We start from the raw sequence: 12,649 nt of genomic DNA, 5'->3' as shown, positions 1-12,649 counted from the left end.
GTGTACCCTTGCTACTAACTAGAACTGTTCATTGCTTTCCTGTCTCCTAAGCAAACTCAACAGAGTGACTCCTGAGTACCACCTACCTCACTGAGCATCTATTATGCTAGACGTTAAGAATTCAAATGATTAGGATCTGTTTTCTGCTCTTGAGGAGTTTATAATCTAGTGTTTGTGGTATGTTTTTGTAGTGTAGTGTTTGTATATGTGTGAGAGAGCCTGAAAAACCATGATTATAATGATACGTAACTATAAATGCCTGATGACTAATTAACCACGATTTATAACAACAGCCATTGGGAAAGATAGGTGGGAAGGGCTGGCAGGGGGATGAATGGGTCTCAGATGGTTTCAGAGCACAGGTAGCAGTGTTTAAAACAACATGCTGTGTTTGGGGAACACCAAGTAGCTCTATATTGCTAGATCTTCAACTTTAAGGAGTTGAGAAAGGCATGATAAAAACTAGCCAAAAAAGGCAAATCAAGTCATGAAGGACCTTGGACGCTCTTGTAAAATAAGGCATTAAGATTAAGGATTGAGAAAAGAAATTCAAGAGTTTTATACAAGAAAGGGATATGATGATATTTAAATTTTAGGAAGATTGTTTGGGGACAGAAGTGGATTCAGGGCAAGACTGATTCAGGGTAGGGTGACGGATAATTGTTGTCAAATTGGCACACTTTGAGACCGAAAAAGGAGCACTATGATCATCCCACTCAGAAAATAGGCATAAACTGGGACTGTCCCTGCAAAACTACAATGTGTGCTAGCCATAATTTGAAGGGATCTAAGGCCACAGGAATGACTTACAATGTTTCTAAAACGATCTAAGTTGGAGACAAAAAAGCCTGAAGGAACGCAATAGCCGTGGGAATAAAAAGGAGGGATGAATTCAAGAGATAGTTAGGAGATAAAACCAGCAATCTTTGATTTATTGATTGTGAAGGATTAAGAAGAGGAGAAGACTTCTGTTTTCAGCTCTGACATGTTTAAAATTTTGAATCTGTTCTTACAACCAAAAAACTGAACAAACTGAAAATCAATGACTTTTCTTGAACCCATCAGAGGATTGAAGTAACAAGGCAAACTGCCCCCCCACCCCCTGCAAGTCTGGTAAAACAGGAGAATCCAGAAAGTCACAGCTAAGATACGTTTACCTGGGGAGGAAGCCCCTGGAACCAAAAACTAATAGGAACACTTGAATGGTAGTTTTGGTGAATTACTGGAGACTGAGGGTGGCTAGCATGAGAGTGAAAAACTTTAGGGGCACAGTCTTGGGGACATCACCCACATCTTTCATGGGTTCTACTTCCAGAAATCCCACCAGTTTCTTTTTGTAAAAAGTCAAGAAAGTCCCCTTGTGGCTCTGGCAGGGGGTGGAGAAAGGCATCGGTTTGAAATAGGTGCAGAGCTCCAAAGTGTTCTCCATAACAAAGGCCTACTTCCAAAGGAAAAGACTTTACTAGAACCTTATCCAAACTGCGGAAAGGCCATTTTCCCTAACTCCTATTCCGTCTAACCTTCCTGTCTCATATAAGAAGATGAAAAAGGTGAAGAAGCACTTATGAAGATCACATCCCAGGGAGTCAGGCCCACTAAACGACTGAGAATTATTCGTAAGATTATAGAATGCTTTCCCTCCCCACATATTGCCACCACACAAACAAGGCTCCCATGTAATAGCAGTGGATTACAGGATAAAGAGCTGAAAGACACAGACTCTATCTAAGGAGAAGTTCTTAGGGAAGCCCAAAGTCAACAAGAGAGACAAAGTCAAGAACCCTAGAAGAGTTTGAAGTCCCTGGCATCTATGGTTACAGCAAACATTAAACGTGGCCCAAACTAACTCCTAGCAGATAAAATCTCATACTAAAAGACTGTTTACTTCAATTCTTGTTATCCAATGCATTATAGCTTCCCCCCCAAAAATTACAAGACGTGCTAAAATGCAAGGAAAAATAGTTTAAAGAGACAAGGATGCATCTGACCCAGATGCAGATATGTCATAGACTTTGGAATTATCAGAGAGGGAATTTAAAATAACTCTGGTTAACATGTTAAAAAGCTTTCATGGAAAAAGCAGGCAGCATGCAAAAACAGCTTGGCAACATAAGCAGAAAGATGGAAACTCTAAGAAAAAAAATTGAAAGAAAATTCTAAAAATCATAAACACTATAATAGAAATAAAGAATGTCTTTGATGGACCCATCAATATACCAGGATGTAGTTGAGAAAAGAATCAGTGAGCTGGAATCAGTCCCATGGCGTAGTGGTTGGGTTTGGTGTGCTCCGCTTCAGTGGGCCGGGTTCACGAGTTTGGATCCTGGGTACGGACCTACACCACTCATCAGTCATGATGTGGTGGCTTATAAAGTGGAGGAGGATTGGCAACAGATGTTAGCTCAGGGCTAATCGTCCTCAGCAAAAAAGAAAAAAAAAGAAAGAATCAATGAACTTAAAGATAAGTCAATAGAAACATCCCGAATTGAAATGCAAAGAGAAAAGGAAAGAAAAAAAATACAAGACAGCAATGAAGAACAGTATGGCAATTTCAAAAAAAATGCAATGTATATGTAATTTGAACACTAGAGAAGAGACCAAAAGAAATATTTGAAGAAATAATAGAGAATTTTCCAAAATTAATGACAGACACCAAAGCGGAGATCCAAGAAGCTCAGAAAACACCAAGCAGGATGAATACAAAAAAGTTATACTCAGGCATATCATGTTCAACTGCAGAAAACCAAAAACAAAGAGAAAAGTCTCGAAAGAAGATGGAGAGTGAAGGATTAAGCCTCTGCCAGCACTCAAGCCAAGACCCCTCCACTGTAGACCTAGATTCTTACACCAGTGTTTAGATACCACCTGGAATTCATTTTCTCCCTTCCCTTCTATTTTCCAGCTTGAGTACTATTTCATACCATTTTTAAAATAATATTACTCCTAGATTCAACTTTTTTCCAACATCACTGATAGTTTACTCTCTTGGGTATTTAAAACATTTTAAAATAATAACATAATGTGGTTTCATTGCAGAATGCTAAGAAAGTTGAAAACAGTATAAGGAAAATAAAATCATCCATAATCTCAGACCAAATTTGACTGCTGTTAAAAAATCATGTAGTTGTCCAGTGTTTTTCAAATCATGTAGCTTCCCAGTATTTTTCTCTAGCTAAACAATCATACTGCTCCTGCATCTGAGCCTGTACACTTACTGTTTTATATGCTTATAATTCCTTCTCCCATTTATGTGCTTTCAGGAACAGTAGCTGAGCACAGCAATATGAACCAAAAAGAGCTCTAACATTAGCACACAATGCTGGGTATCTCTATGGCCTGCTATGCGTATATATCAGCAAGAATACTCAGCAACAGTACACAAGCACTGCCCAGCAAGCTGCGCAGGCTGAGTCCTTACCTTATGTGCCAGGGAGAAGCAATGGCAGGAGGGGGCTAATCCGGCACAGTTCTCTCTTGGCTTGGTGTTGGAATCAGGACAAATCCTCATATTCACTTCCTTTGGAATAAGTGAGTTCCTAGGATTCTTGGATAATCCTATTTTTCAGAGGGAGAGGGTTTAAAGAGAGATACTCTTGTTGCCGTTGTTGTTTCTAAAAAGAAGTGTAGGGGACTAAGCGATTGACTGAGGGAGGGAGTGGAGAGGAAACTATTATAACCAAATCTCTATCCCGAACTCTGAAACACGTCGTGCTAGTACTTAGTCTATGCCTGCCCATCACTCTGTTGAAGCTCCAGTGGAGCAGGAACTCTCTCATCTCTGTGGGATCCATTCCCAAAAGTCAAATGACTACTCCCCCCAAATTTAAGCCAAGTGCATTATTGTCTTGTTCTACCTTTAAAAGCAAAAAGAATTAGTTACTAATTCCCAATGCAAGCACCAGCTTGTAAATTACTGAAAATTGAGCAATTTTCTCTTTTTCTTCAAATGCTTATTCATTCATTCATCTGGACTAAATTTTTTGTGACTTTTGGAATTACAAAAGAAAATACATAGCCCTTCATTAAACACACTCATCAAAGAGCATTTCAATTAAGAACAAAGCCAGTATTATGGCAAACAAGTCACGATACATAATGCAGCCCAATTAACTCCAATAGAAGCCATTATAAAAGATCTCTTTCATGACATTGGTTGATAAATGTTTGAAGGCATTTACCTGCCTTGCAAATGGACAATTTTCTAGTCAAAGGCTACAAAAAAAAAAAAAAAAAAAATTAAATATCCTGTAACTGTCAGCATAGGAGAAAAAAGCCACAGGATGTTAGAACTCAATGGAGCCTATTGTTTTTGATTGAATTTTCACAACTGTATTGCCTTTTTTGTAAGCTGTCACAGTATAACTTCTCTCACCCCTGAGGCTATCACAGTAAAAAGGAGACTTCTTTCTCGTGAAAAAGTTTCACATAGCTATGCTTTTTATGGTGTATCTAGTTATACATTGAAAAAAATCATGCTCTTAATTAACTACCATTCTGTACAAGAAAAGCAACTACTGTGATTACTCAGGGAACAGAAAAGCCTCTCCGTGTTCCTTGTAAATAGCAACACTGCATAAGATAAAACGAAGAAAGCATCTATTTTATTGTGAAGTAAGCATGGAAAGAGCTTGCCTGATGGGACGGTGCAAACTCCTGTTGGGCTGAGAGTTACTTAAGCTGGAAGTGCCACCGCAAGGGAGGGAATGGAAAGTAGGCAGTCCTTTTAGGAGACTGCAGGGCAATGTCGTGAGTTTCACAGCTTGCGTTCAAATCCTTGGCTGGGACAAAGGCAGGGCCAGATCTACACTCTTAAGTGGATGCAAAATGAATTAAAAAAAAATGTCTGGTATTTAAGAACCAACCCTAAACCAGGCTTCAAGATTGCCCTTTTTGGTTTTCAGGGGTAGAGGAATCCACAAATATTTGAGAAAATATGTATATTTCTATTGGGAGCAAAATGCGGCTGGATCCGTCTTTGCTTATCCAGTCTCCAGTCTCCAATCTCTGCAACTGGAAAGGAAAAAAGCGCATAAAGAAAGAGAAAGAGATCACCATGAGGCAACTTTTCCCTCTCTCTCTTTTTTTTTTTTTAAATTTGGGTTGTAATAGAGGTCACACTGGGCTTGGACCTTGAAAGTAGAACAGCAGAAAAAGTCTCTGTGGAAAGAAACAGTGATAGATGTGCTCCTGATTTTGTTTACACTGTCGCTCACAAACAACCTCTTGTTCTAAGTTCTGCCCAAGTCAATCTCTTCCTCTGAGACTTTCTCAGACATCCTCAGCCCACAGTGATGTTCTAAATTCATAGCCTTTGCAGGTGATAATGCTCATTTGGCACTAAATACTTACAGCCTTGAATTATCATTTGAGTGGGTTGAATTTGAAGTGACTTAAACTGTCTAGTGAAGAATTTTAGCAGAAAAATGAAAGCATGAATGTGTTACTCAAAGAAAAGTCCAGTCTAGAGACATAAAGGTGGTAATCTTCAGAAAATAGGTGGCTTGAAACCAGAAGAATCAATGGGAGTACATAAAGTAAAGCAAAAAAAGATGAGGGGTTGAAAAGAATTCTGAAGAAAATCATTACCTAAGAAGAATACAGTAGGGGCTGGGCCGGTAGCACAGCGGTTATATTTCCACGTTCTGCTTCAGCAGCCCCGTTTGCCAGTTCGGATCCCGGGGGCGGACATATGCACCACTTATCAAGCCATGCTATGGCAGGTGTCCCACATATAAAGTAGAGGAAGATGGGCACAGATGTTAGCTCAGGGCCAGTCTTCCTCAGCAAAAAGAGGAGGATTGGCAGCAGATGTTAGCTCAGGGATAATCTTCCTCCAAAAAAAAAAAAAAAGAAGAATATAGTAGAAAAATTAGTGAAAGAGAATTTCAAGATGTCAGAAAGGCACAAAGAACATTACTTTCTGTGTATTTTTAGTTTTCCCAAGAGAAAAGCATTATGTTATTGGTGATTTCAGTATTCTCCAGAACACCTATCAGAATTCTTTGCATATAGTATGCCCTAAATATTTATTTAGAGCACAAGACATGAGGAAGAAATTCATATAAATATTGCTGTTATTTTCCTTTTGATTATTATTTTCTTAGCAATAACCCCAGTGCCACTCCTGTTTCTGCATATTGATCTGGTCTTCTCTGAGAAGACAGGGATGGCCGCAGTGGGCCTGTTAGTAGCAGACTCTCACCTCTAGGGGGAACTCTAAGAGAGGAGTACTGAATAAAGGTCATGTCTAAGACCTTAATAGGTCATGGAGGTGGACTGAGTTTTTGGTGAATTAGGAAGGAATTAGAAGGAATTAGCCTCCACAGGTCTGAATCTTTAATTCATTTGAAATCACATCTTTTTAAAAATTTCACATGACAAGAAGCAGATCCAGGCTTGACTCTTACTTAGAAAAATTATTCTAACTTGGACAAACTAAACCAAAGACCAGGGTAGAATTCATGGGTTAAAAATAATGGCCGGAGTCAGCAAAACAGACACATAGATCAATGGAACAGAACTGAGAGCCCAGAAATGAAACCACACATCTATGGACAGCTAATCTTTCACGAAGTTGCCAAGAACATACACTGGAGAAAGGAAAATTTCTTCAATAAATGATGTTGGGAAAACGGGACAGCTATGTGCAAAGGAATGAAAGGAGACAATTATCTTATACTACACACAAAAATTAACTCAAAATGGGTTAAAGACTTGAATGTAAGACCTGAAACCATAAAAATCCTTGAAGAAAACACAGGCAGTGTGCTCTTTGACATGTCTTAGCAGCATTTTTTGAATACTATGTCTCCTCAAGCAAAAGAAACAAAAGAAAAAGTGAACAAATGGGACTACATCAGACTAAAAAGCTTCTGCACAGCAAAGGAAACCATGAACAAAATGAAAAGACAATCCAACAACTGGGAGAAAATATTTGTAAATCATATATCCAACAAGTGATTAATTTCCAAAATATATAAAGAACTCATACAACTCAACATCAAAAAGAAGAACAATGCAATTCAAAAATGGGCAGAGGATATGAACAGACATTTTTCCAAAGAAGATATACAGATGGCCAACAGGCACAGGAAAAGATGTTCAATACCGCTAGTTGTTAGAGAAATGCAAATCAAAACTACCATGAGATATCTCCTCACACCCATCAGAATGGTTATTATTAAAAAGACAAGAAATAAGAAGTGGTGGAGAGGATGTGGAGAAAAGAGAATCCTCCTACCCTGCTGGTGAGAATGTAAACTGGTGCAGCCACTATAGAGATTTCTCAAAAAATTAAAAATAGAAATACCATATGATCCAGCTATTTCACTGCTGGGTATTTATCCAAAGAACATGAAATCACTAATTCAAAAAGATATATTCACCGCTATGTTCATTGCAGCATTATTCACAATAGCCAAGACTTGGAAGCAACCCAAGTGCCCATGAACAGATGAATGGATAAAGAAGATGCGGTGTGTATATACAAGGGAATACTACTGAGCCACAAAAAACGATGAAATCATGTCATTTGTGACAACATGGATGGACCTCAAGAGTGTTATGCTAAGCAAAATAAGTCAGACAGAGAAAGACCAATACCATATGATTTCTCTAATATATGGAAGATAAACAAACAAACACATAGATTGGTGGTTACCAGAGGAGAAGGGAGTTGGGGGCGAAAATGGGGTATAGGGGCACATATGTATGGTAACAGATAAAAACTAGATTATTGATGGTGAACCTGAGGCAGTCTCTACAGAAGCTGAAGTATAATAACGTACACCTGAAATTTACACAATATTACCAACCAAAATGACTTCAATAAAAAAATTATTAAAAAATAATGGCCGAAGGGCTACATATAGGCACTGACATGTTAAGCTCAAGGTGTGTAACTCTGTGCGTATCTGTTTATGTAGATGTGCGTGTGTGTGAGTATGTATGTGTGTGTGTTTTCAAGAATTAGAACAACTTTGAAATATGCACAAATTTACCACTCCCTCACAGTCTCTGCCTCACCATTTGGCCCACTTCACAGATTTTTGATATCTTTTTAGTTGCTATAGGCATTTGAGTTTGGAAATGTTGTTTAAATTTGTAAAAGTATATTTTTACAGTTTCCATTCTCAGAGCCCTCATGGTTAAAATTTAAGTGTTCAATATGTCATAAATTCCTGCATTTCTCTTCAGGAAAAAAACAATTTCAATTCCTTCCTCTGAAGATATGCTTTGCTCCATGTAGGGGAGCTTAGCAGATTAGACAGATGATCCTGTGCACAGGCCACGGAATTCACCAGAGTCTGTCCTAACTCTCTTGCTTTTGGGTTCACTGTGTCCACTTATTGTGTCCATCTTAGCCGAGTTGAAATCATGGGAACATCCCTCTTAAAGGGAACAAGGATGAATCGTTCTTATGGATTGTGAGTGATTTTATTATCGTCACCAAAAAATTCAACAGAAAAGACAAGTAAGATCTGAAAACCAAGTATCCAGCACTGCGAGTTAGTCTAACCTTGTTTTTCTCACACTCGAAAAGAAAATAAAGGGGCCTGAAGCAAAAGCCCTTCTCTGTAGTTCTGTGATCACAGCCAAGCCAGCAGATTTCACTTTGCAGAACAAATGAGCATTCCAAGCAGGAGGGATTAAACAACCTCCAAAAGCAGGCACGCTGCCATTGGGCTGGATTTCTCAGTGTCAAAAGCCCTTCTTCTGTCCTAAAAGGACAAACATTTCAGGTCTCATCATGGGTAACTGGGAAAATAGGGTAGAAAGGGGTCTTCCAAATGGTAAACCACCTATTTGTGTGAAACCTCAGTAGACAAAACTGCTGTTGAATTCATCCATCCAATCAAGAAAACATCAATTAAGTGTCTACCATGTAGCAGGCTCTGCACCTGTTTGGAGGTATAAGACAAGGTCCTGCCCTAAAAAAGCTCACAGCCTACCACTGCTGGCAAGTGAAAATGAATTTTCTGTTTCCACCGTGGTCCATAGGAATATTTGAAGCCAGTTACTTGAGAGTATTGTGAACGCATCAGTCATAATCTCTATAGTAAGAACAAGTACCTACTATTAGTTCCCAGGTATGAGGCATTCCAGACATATTTTTAAATGGCGATTTTCAGGGTCCCATGGCAAAGATATTAAATGGATTTGATCAAAAGTCAAAAGGAGCCCTTTCACATGCTCTCACTGAGAGACTTGGCATTAAGACTGTACCTAATTGAAAGACTTTGCTGGCTGAAGTGTGTTGGCTTCAAGCCCAATCACAGGACCCCTTGGAACAATGAGTAAGGCCATTAGTTTGCATGCCTAATCCCAAGTGACCTTGTATGAGTCTCCCTCTTTCTTGGGATTTGCGGGTCTCATGGTCTGGTAGCATGGGAGAGTGACACGTTAATCCTGCTCCTTTTTCTCTCTCATCCTTACAGATTGCTACAGGCCACTGACTACCCCAGACACGAAGACTGAGTCATTTTCTTTAACAACTTGACTGTGAAGCTTACTTCAGAGTTTAACATTATATGTGCTATTAACTTTGAACATCAACCTCTGACTATAATTTTTTCTTTTGGCCATGGCAATAACTCCCCTCCTTTTTTAAAGACAGCTTTATAAAACATACCCAAACTGTAGCTGGTTTCAGTATTATCAATTAATTTTACATTTTTTCCTTAATTATTATTCCTTCTTTTTAGAGTCTTATTATATATCGGATTTGTGCTTTTAGTATCTACAGAGTGACTAACCAAATGCAGTAATTAGCTGTCTTAAACACACCTGGAGTATTAATCCCTCAGATTCCCTCTATATTTTTGTCTTTAAAAGAGCAAAAGTAAAACAAAACAAAAAAAGTAATATTTTTCTTTTCCTTTAGGTAAAAATAAAACCTGGTCAAATGTAAATTATCTAAACTCCTTTCCTCCATTATCATGGACTGACTTGGACAATTCCCTCTTGCCAAATTGTTTGTTCCTGGTTGTATGGAAGATATTTCCAGAAAATAAATTAGAAGAAGCAAGGGAAACAGTTCTCCAAATAAAATAAATGCCTCGGCTGTATAAGATCATTAGCGGATGGCTCATGGTCAATTTGAAGTTTCAAAGTGATGGAAGCAGACTTTAAAATAGGGCTTCCCAAGGGTTTTCTTGGTGAGAAAGTCCTCTCTCCCTGAAGCCTGACTGGGGTTGGAGACGTTTGACTGTCGGGCACTCTTCCTCCTGAGGAATGATTCCCAGTGAGCTGAGTGAGACCATTCAAGAGTGACCAATGGCACAGAGATTCACCACCGTTAACTTTAAGATCTTACCGCGAACTGTCGTGAATTAGACCGTTTAAAAATTGTAATGAAGAGGCTCCAATTTAGGATTAAGTGGGAAGCATGGGTTTGTTAAAGAAGAAAACAAAGTGAAAACTGTTTTGAGATTTTTTTAAGCCGAATTAACATTACTAGTTTCAATAAACAACTATATGTCTTTTTTAAAAAGTGTATCTAAAATATTGTTTAACCTGAAACAAAAGCAGTAATGGCAAATATTTTCTTGCAACAAATAGCTACAGTTTTGCCTGTGATGCTCAAAAGCCATTGTTTGTGCAAGAGCTATAGACTTTCTTCACCCACACACCCAGCGCCCCTCTCCCCCACAAATCACAGCCCAGCTTGTTCACCCACTCTCTGCCCCACCTTCCCTCACTGGCAGCGGGGTAAACATGGACCAAATACAGGTCATGAAGCTATGTTCATCATTTGAATAACTAGATTCTAAAGCCTAGTTCTGTAGCCAAGTTTCTATGGCCTATATGAATCAATCTTTTGCTGTTTGTGATCAAAATTAAGTTTTGCTCTTTTTTTAGTGCTAAATTTTAAAACACATACAACTTGATAGGAAAAAATTGCACTAAAATTAATCAAGAAAATTGAGCTTCCTTATTGAAAGATACATCAACAAACTCATTACATGCTTACTGAAGGTCAAAATCAGAAAAGCTAAATAATAGTACAAAAGTTTATCCTTGTGGGATCTCAGATATAATTAGGAGGAACTGAGTAAGAAAAGACTGTTATAGAAGCGGAATATTTGCTGATGGTTGTTGCATATTAAATCATCAGATCTTACAGATATGGTGAAAACTAGGACATTGTTCAAATAACCAAATGATTTAATGTGTAAAAAAAATTTGCTGCTTTTAGTGTAATGTTTTGCATTTTTTTCTTTTTCTTTTCCACTTGTAACAATCTGTAAACTACCCTTCCAAGAGTGAAAACATTCCACCAGAAAATAATAATAGTAATAATGAGACTCAGGTGCAGTATTTATTTACGAATAGAGAATCTAATTATAAGAAATTCCTCTGGGCTGGCCCCGTGGCCGAGTGGTTAAGTTTGCGCACTCCGTTTCCGCGGCCCAGGGTTTCGCCGGTTTGGATCCTGGGCGCGGACATGGCACTGTTCATTAGGCCACATTGAGGCGACATCCCACATGCCCCAACTAGAAGGACCCACAACTAAAATATACAACTGTGTACTTGGGATATTTGGGGAGAAAAAGCAGGGGAAAAAAAAAAAGATTGGCAACAGTTGTTAGCTCAGGTGCCAATCTTTAAAAGCAAAAAAAAGAAAAAGAAATTCCTCTATAAAGATTGTGTCTTGAGTTTTTCCCAAGAAGTCTAACATGGCTTCAGTCACAGATGTGTACTCCCTATGGAGAAAAACCAGGCAACCTGTTTCTGAGCGCCTCTTATCGGTTCTGACACATCGTTGCTCCTGTTTCTTCAGAAGTAGCAGAGGATGTAAACGAACAGCGCCCCACCTCACTATAATTAGTGTCTTTATCGCAGAAAGGTGCCAGGGTTCCGCATTGTGCTCTGAGCTCACAGCCTATTTACTGAGGGAGAGAGAGGTACTGTCATCAGGTCCTGCTTAGTGATCGCTGCCACCCTGTACTATTTTGGAGATTTTGACTCACTCATAAGTCAAGGTGACAAAAATGGAAACCACTACTTTGGATTTTGAGTTCCGACAAATGAGAAATGCCATTAAATATATAAGAAATTATAAGAACCTCTGAAATGGTAAATTTTTTCCACGGAGGTGACAAAAAGTAAACCAGAAAAAACAGAAAAGTCACTCAGCCTTTGGCAAAGTCTAAATACATAAACTTTTTGATAACCTATCTGGAGGAGCTGTATTTTGTTTTCTTGTACCATAGTAACACAACTACCAGTTCTGGATTTCCCATTTCCATGTCAGGATTATTACTGTCACTCTTCACCATAAAGTTTCTTCCTATCTTTTACTCTCATCGATATTTTCAACTTCTCTGATTCATTTTAGTCTCACCCACAGGTTGTGAAATACAGTGTCCCTAAATCCTTCAAACTTGAACTTCTGGACACATGCTGTCTTACCCCAGTGATAACTTTTCCCCTCCTTCCTCTCTGTAGATGTTAGACTTGTGCTGTCCACAACAGTAGCCACTATCTGCGTGTGACTATGGAGCCCTAGAAATGTGACTACTCTATATTGAAATGTGCTGTATTCCATTGGAGTCCAAGCAATTATTATGAAAAAGGAATGTAAAATATCTTAATTATTTTAATATCAGTTACACATTGAAATGAAAATGTTGGCTTAAATGGGTTA

At 38.6% G+C, this 12,649-nt stretch overlaps 1 long non-coding RNA gene across 3 annotated transcripts in view; it reads right to left on the bottom strand.

The window, feature by feature from the left end:
* LOC106782327 (uncharacterized) overlaps nucleotides 1-3,754 on the bottom strand; it is a 36,183-nt gene extending 32,429 nt beyond the window's left edge. Inside the window, exon 1 of one of the 3 annotated variants that reach the window (XR_011422159.1) lies at nucleotides 3,419-3,754. This is a non-coding gene — a long non-coding RNA (uncharacterized lncRNA). The remainder of the gene's footprint in view (nucleotides 1-3,418) is intronic. The other 2 variants (XR_011422160.1, XR_011422161.1) reach the window with 2 other exon arrangements.
* Nucleotides 3,755-12,649: the final 8,895 nt, after the last annotated feature.

This window comes from Equus caballus, chromosome 10 (genome assembly GCF_041296265.1).
Source record: "Equus caballus isolate H_3958 breed thoroughbred chromosome 10, TB-T2T, whole genome shotgun sequence".
NCBI lineage: Eukaryota > Metazoa > Chordata > Mammalia > Perissodactyla > Equidae > Equus > Equus caballus.
This window is presented reverse-complemented; position numbering and strand designations above follow the sequence as displayed.